The 7,237-nt window shown below is 40.3% G+C and overlaps 1 pseudogene; it reads right to left on the reverse strand.

Moving 5' to 3' along the window:
* Positions 1-267: 267 nt before the first annotated feature.
* Positions 268-2,548, reverse strand: LOC108456483 (protein EIN4-like; annotated as a pseudogene).
* Positions 2,549-7,237: the final 4,689 nt, after the last annotated feature.

The following is a 7,237-nucleotide window of genomic DNA, read 5'->3' on the forward strand; positions in this document are numbered from 1 at the left end:
TCCATGAAATTCTGGTAATGAAGTTCAATGAGCAAAACGGCTAGCAAAATTTAATGCCTACATGTTGGTATACCATGGAATGACAGGATGCAAATGCTATGTTGAAGATCTCTCGCTTAACTGGTGGACAAAGAAGTCGTTTGCCAACATGTAAGGAAACCAAATAGGTAATTGATGGCAGAAAACCTGACCGACTACCTCATACTCCTGCCTACCCGGGGTTGAATAAGTATACAGTCCCCATTGGCCTAAAGTATAAGCGGCTCCTCAAATCCCTTCCCCTGTCCGCTGCAAAACTCTTTGAAGCTCGTCTTCCATTCCTTGCAATAAAATAGGTTTCTGAAGGATTGCATTCATTCCTATTTGTAGGCATCTCTCCTACACATGATCCTTAGCACTAGCTATCAAGGCTATAATCAATGGCCAATTATGATTGTGAAACTTACGGATCCTCATTGCCACTTTGAATCCATCCATTTCAGGCATATGAAGATCCAAAACAACAATCCTGAAAGAATTTTCAGCATGACTTACCGCACTAAGGCATTCAAAGCCGGAAAAACAATTGTCACTTCACATTGACTTTTCTAGTAGCTTCTTGGTCACAGTCCTATTTATATCATCGTCATCAGCTAGTAGAACTCGTAGACCTCTGAACTTGGAGTAGGAATTCTATAGCTCAAAGTTTCCAACTACGAACATGGTTCTTTGGACATATGACTGGATTTGAAACCTAAGAAGAAGTGTCATACTCTGTGCAAAGCCAACAGAGTTTGTTGATATCCAGACATTACCTTGCATCATCTGCACAAGCTTTTTACATATCGTAAAGTTCAAGCTCTCCTTGATTTCATCCTTATTCTACTTCTCACCAGAGAAATTTTTGGGTGAGACTGATTCATCAGCCACAGAACTTCCCCCACGAATATCAATTTCAATCTTTAAGTAGAGGTAATTATCTTGAGTGCTTGATCTCCATACATTTATTTTGTCTTTATCCTGGCCACCAACATCCTGTAGAACCTAGAAAAAGACCGTTTCTCCTCCACTATTGATGTCCAGTAGATAGCCAACCATATGTAAAATCACTTGAAAAGTCCTTCTCTCATCACCAATCACTTGGTCAGGCAAAGAGCTCTGAACACCAACTTCAAAATCAAAGCCTTTATAGATAGATAAACATTTGGCAAGGCAACAAGTTTCTTTAATCATGGAATGTAAGCTAAAAGGCCTCATATTTAACAGGAACCTTCCATTATCTTTCGCTGAAATCTCCATCACGTCATTTATCAAAGTTGAAAGGACACTACTTGTTTTAACCAATGTGTCAACAATAGTCTTCTGCTTGAAGTTTATATTCTCATCTTGAAACACTGAAAGTAAGCTTAAAATTGAGTGCATTGGTCTCTTCATACCATTACTCATTACTTTCTGAAAAGAGTTCCTTGCTTGGCTGGCTATCATTGCATTCTTTCTTTCCTGCTACAACACATAATTTTGCTGACTCAATTTTTCTCTCATTCGTTGAGATTCTTCAAGAACTATAGCATGGGATAGAGCTACAACTACCTGATCAGCAACCACTTCAACAATCTCCATTTCTGGAATGCTCCAATTCCTTGAGTTCGCGCTTGGAAGAACCAATACCGGAATGGCATAGCAAGTCTCCACCAATTCTGGTGTTCCCCCTTTAAAATTATAGCCTTGAAGTATTGGCATCCCGATTGTTTAAATAAGCACCTACCTCTTCGATCCAATACCACTTGCTAGCCCAAGTGCAGAGTCTAGTCTCAGGATTCTCACTCTTCACTCCCCTTTATCTCCTTCACATCAGGATCACTCATCGGAATAGGCTGGGGAAAACTACTCCTTGAAGAACTTGCTTTCAACTCATGAGTCAAGTTCATATGTGTTCCATTCTCATTTGGCATCCACATGGCACAGTTGATCAAATCCAGGGTCTTAGAAAGCTCAACAAAGTGGTGTACAATATGGTATGCTTATCCAAGGATTTCTTGATTTCCTGTGTTAACATAAGAACATGAGAATTGGCTTCCTTCTTCCTTTTCATCATGTCTACCTCTTGATCTAACTCCAATACATTTTGCCTCAAGAAAATATCCCTCACTTTTATTTTGAGCAAGAGAGGGATCAGATTTAATAGTGTTATAACAGTGGCACATAAGACAAGGGTGGTGAGCAATTTGGCAATGGTGAGGGACAACATCAATTGGAATGAGTGGGGACCATAATAAGTCCATCCATTGAGAAGATAAGTCAATCTACAAAGAACTATAAAGGCTATGAACTGAACAAGGACCCATTTGAAGGGGATGTTCGAACAACTAATGAAGTAAAGTAGTTCAATAGGTATCAAAAAATAAGACATAGCAATGAAGAAATCACTCACCTTCTGGCACTCTAAAATGCTATGTACACTCCAAAGACCCTCATCATCACAATTACAACTCGCTAACTCATTATCAGTGGCAGAAACCAAGACCGCAAAAAGAGAAATCAATAAGCCAAAAGCTACTGCTCTTAACATTACCCCCTCAGGTGACTACGGGTTCAATCTGTACAAGGAAAATGTCAAACTTCCCACACCCCCAATATATAAAATTTAGTACTCAACCAAATATAGTAAAGGCAACTACTTTAACTACAACTAAAAGCTTTAGTACTCATTTCCTGAGGCCAATTCCTTTGCAAACACAATAAAATCCCATATGCCACAATCCAAGATCTAAAACTACATAGCTTCTTCTATGTAAGCAAGTAACATCATTTTTCTAGATTTCAAGATCTAAAACACCCCCACCTGCTCTAAACTCAAGAATTTCCTTTCTGTTCAGCCCCTACGATCAAGAAGTAGTTTTTGAAAGTCCTCCAAGATTTTATTATAAAGCCACAAGGAAAAAGAAGAAAGAAATCGAGAAAAAAAAAGATGATCTTTTTATACACTTGCGACTTTCTTCAATTGAAGAACAAAAACTTCGAGGAAACCAACAACAAGAATCAAAGGTCAACCTTTTTGTTAACCTCTCTCAAAAGTAAGATGGAAACAACAATGAAAAAGAATCAAAGAGCAAAGTTAAAAAGAACAAACCTTTGGCAGAAAAAAAAAAGCACTACCAATCTCACTCAACACCAATATTATATATATAGCTTTTAACTTCCTAAGTGAAAATAAGCACTACCCATTTTACCAAATCTGCACTTTTCCCCAAATCCAATTAAGAAAATATCAAATACCCCACCTTTTTTTACTTTTACTTTTAGTTTTTCTTTTTCAGCAAGATCAAAAAAATAAACACTCTAAAAAAGGGTCTTCTTTAGAGAAACCCCTTAACAGATGGTTTTAAGACTAAAAAAATAAAATATCTATCTTGGCACTTTAGATTGAAAGAAATGTTTAGAAAAACTGACTTGAAGGACAAAGACACAGTAAGAGAGAGGACTTGTCTTAAAGTTAATTAAAGAAAATAATAGAAACAACAAAGAAAAACACAACCTCAAAAAAAATGACAAGAGCTTAAAAAAGTAAGGGACCCCCATAAAGACCAAAGTTCTATGTTAAGATAACTTGCTACCAGGCGACATTCTCTTTTTTTTTTTTTTGATAAAAAGACCCAAAGGTCACCCTCATTTTATAGCATCACTTAAAATAAAATCAAGGATTTTCGATGACTAATCCATATCAAAATCCGTAATACAATTCTAGACATTAGCCCAATTACAAAGACTATCCGCAACTTTGTTACAACCACGCGGGGCCCAAACAAAACTAAAGCTAAAATTACAGCACTGTTTCAGCTTATTGATGATGTCCTTGATGCAATGGCCCATAGTTGAGTAGTCAATCTTTGTTTTATTGAGCCGGTTGATCAAGCCCACACAATCCGATTAAAAAATCAGCTTAGTCCAATTTTTAGTCTGCGAGAAACTTATGCTCTCCTCTAGCACATGCAGCTCAGCGCACTCAGCTTGAACTTTCTTCTTCAGCACACTCGCTCGACCGCCGAGAACAAAGCCTTCATGGTCCCTCCTTACAATACCGAAGCAGATCTTCCTCCCATTCATATTAGCGTCAAAATTTATTTTAACTGTCCCTTGGTCGGGCTTCCTCTAGCCTTGCTCCCTCTCCGGCTTCGGAATCATCGGCCTTTCTAAAAGGTTGAAAATGCAGAAATCATGACTTAAAGTAGCAGCTCTGTCCCAAGTCTCCATGGCTTCATCCACCTTGTCATGGAAAACTTTATTATTCCGACTATTCCAAATGTTCCATAGCACCGTAATCAAGTCAGAAAGCGCTTTCTTATCTAGCATGCGAGCCACGTCATTGATCCAATCCACACACCGACTGTAAGTGCCTTCGAGAACTTTATTATTTAAACCACCATAGACCAAGACCGCCCTAGCCTCGGACAATCTCTCATTGCATGAATGAGGGTCTCTTTGTCGCTCCCACATCTCGGGAAACTGCCATTGACCACCTTCAGAATGCTAGAAATTTTCTCATATGTAGGGAGAATATCATGCCTTAGACACCAGCAAAAAATCTTAATTTTTGAGAGGGCTTGAATTTTCCATGCCAACCTCCAAAAGATCTAATGAGGGCCGTACTCCAAATGCTTCAGCGTCAACCAGAAGTAAGCAGACTTGGTATAATAGAAACCAAAGGGATTATGGAACCAAATACGATAGTCATCTGGGCTATTATGAAAAAGGGGAATTTTACATATTTGGTCCCCCAAAAAATCATCATAAATCTCAAAAATCCTGCTCTTATTCTAGCTGTTTTTCTCGTTATTCAACAGGTCGCTCACCTTGTTCTTTTGGACCACCTGTCTATCGAGCCTGATCGAGGCACCTGAAAGCCCTTCGAAGCCCCAATTGTCACGCCAAATGTCGAACTTATCCCCCCAATCCACGTTCTATCCAAAACCCTAGTCTAAAATACTCGCTGCTTTAGAAATGCTCTGCCAAGTGAAAGAGGGTTTATCAATCTGCTTCGGATGGAGAACATCTCCATCCGAGAAATATTTGGCGCTCAGTACTCTATAGCAGAGTGTGTCTCTACAGCTCATAAGGCGCCACACCTGCCTTCCCAACAAAGCCACATTAAAGCACCGAAAGTCCCTGAACCCGAGACCTCCATACCTTTAGGGAAACATATATGGTCCCACGAGAGCATATGCCAGCTTTTGTTATGATCTTTTCCCCCACCAAACCTGAGCAACCATAGACTAAAGGTCCTCCAAAACGCCATTCGAGGCAAAGAAAACCGAGAAGGCATAAGAAGGGATGGCTTGAAGAATCGACTTGATGAATATTTCTTTCCTACTGTTGGATAAAAGCCTCTTGGACCAGCTATTTATCCTGTTTGCTGTGCGATCCAATATACTTTTGAACATGCCAGACTTCTTCTATCCAACCGGGATAGGCAAGCCAAGGTAAGCATCAAAGCTTGTCACCACCTTCATTTTAACTAATCTGCTAAGGCTTTCGCGCTGGGAAACAAGGGTGTTGGGGCTGAAATACACCACGAGTTTGTCAAAGTTGATGTATTGACCCGACATTCATTTGGAGGTCTCCAGGATCTTTGTGAACGCCAGTGCTTCACTTTGTTTATTCCTAACAAACAAAAGGGCATCGTCAGTAAAGAAGAGATGATTAATCCTGGGGCCATTAATACTAGCCCGAATGCCCTTAATAATATGAGACTCTTGCGCGTGAATTAACATACGAGAAAGGGCATCCATACAGAAAAGGAACAAATAAGGAGAAAGCTGGTTCCCTTGACGGAGACCCCTATCCAGAAAAATGACATCAGATTGATTCGTATTGTATTTAACCCTATAACAGGCAGTACACACACAATCCATGATTTTATTAATCCAAACAGAGGAAAAACCCATTTTTTTCATCACATTCTCAAGAAAACTCCACTCCACCCGGTCATAAGCTTTGCTCATATCGAGCTTGACCATAAATCTTTTGTTCGGGCCATTCTTTGAGCTATGGAGATAGTGCACAAGCTCATGGGCCACTAGAACATTGTCGTGGATTATCCGATTGGGGAAAAAAGTGCTTTGGTTTTGGCTTATACACAGATGGAGGACCTCCTTAAGCCGATTAGCAAGAGTCTTTGCAACCATTTTGTAGATCACCCTGCAAAGACTAATGGGATGAAAGTTAGGACGTCATCCCCCACTATGGACCAATGATCCTTAAAAAATATCCCCGAGAGCCCATTGGTCCCTGGCACCTTTCGCGAATCCATTTAGCTAAAAGTCCTCACGATCTCCTCATCCGTAAAGACATCCATCAGTCTACGGTTAGTCTCCTCACCAATGCAACTGGGGATATACTGTAAGTCCCTATCAACATCGAAATTAATCGAGGTCTCGAACAGATCCTTAAAATAATTCCAGGCAATGTGGCCAATCTCCTCTTCATTCTCATGCCAATTTCCTTGTGCATCTTTAAGCCTCGTAATACTATTTTTTCTTCTACGACCCGAAGTCAGAACGTGGAAATAACGGGTGTTGCGGTCCCCTTCCCTCAGCCAATGGCAGAGCGCCCTAAGCATCCAGTACTTTTCCTCCACATCATAAAGATGGCCCAGCTTCCCGCGAGCTTGTTTAAGATGACTCATGGTCCACTCGTTTGAACTGCCATCCATGAGCTTGCCAATCTCCTTCTCCAGACCTCTTATTTTATACTTCAATCTTTTGAAATGATGGTACTGCCACGGGCCTAGTTTATCACGAGTCAAATCCATTTTCTCCAGCATATTGCAATCCTCTTTCGACCAAATGCTCGTAATAATATCTTTCAAATCTTGCTCCTCCGCCCAACACGTATCATATCTAAACCAAAACCTGTTGTTAGCCCTCTTCTCTTTGGGCTTGCTCCCATTTGTATCCATCATAATAGCTTCGTGATCAGACTTGGACTGGCGGATGATATAAGAGGTGAGAAAGGGGAGTTGTTCCATGAAGACATCTAAGACAACAAATCTATCCAGCCTTTCTTTAACAAGCCTGTCTCCTTCCCTATTATTCGTCCACGTAAACCACCCATCACAAGGTTTGACATCGATCAGGTTCAGCTCATCTAAAGTATCACAGAGATCATCCATCAAAAACTTAGGTTTTCACCGGCCCCCTTCCTTCTCAGAATCTTCAAGATGGCATTAAAATCGCCCTCAACAACCCAGCCTTCGTTAACC

This window comes from Gossypium arboreum, chromosome 9 (assembly GCF_025698485.1).
Source record: "Gossypium arboreum isolate Shixiya-1 chromosome 9, ASM2569848v2, whole genome shotgun sequence".
Taxonomy (NCBI): Eukaryota; Viridiplantae; Streptophyta; class Magnoliopsida; order Malvales; family Malvaceae; genus Gossypium; species Gossypium arboreum.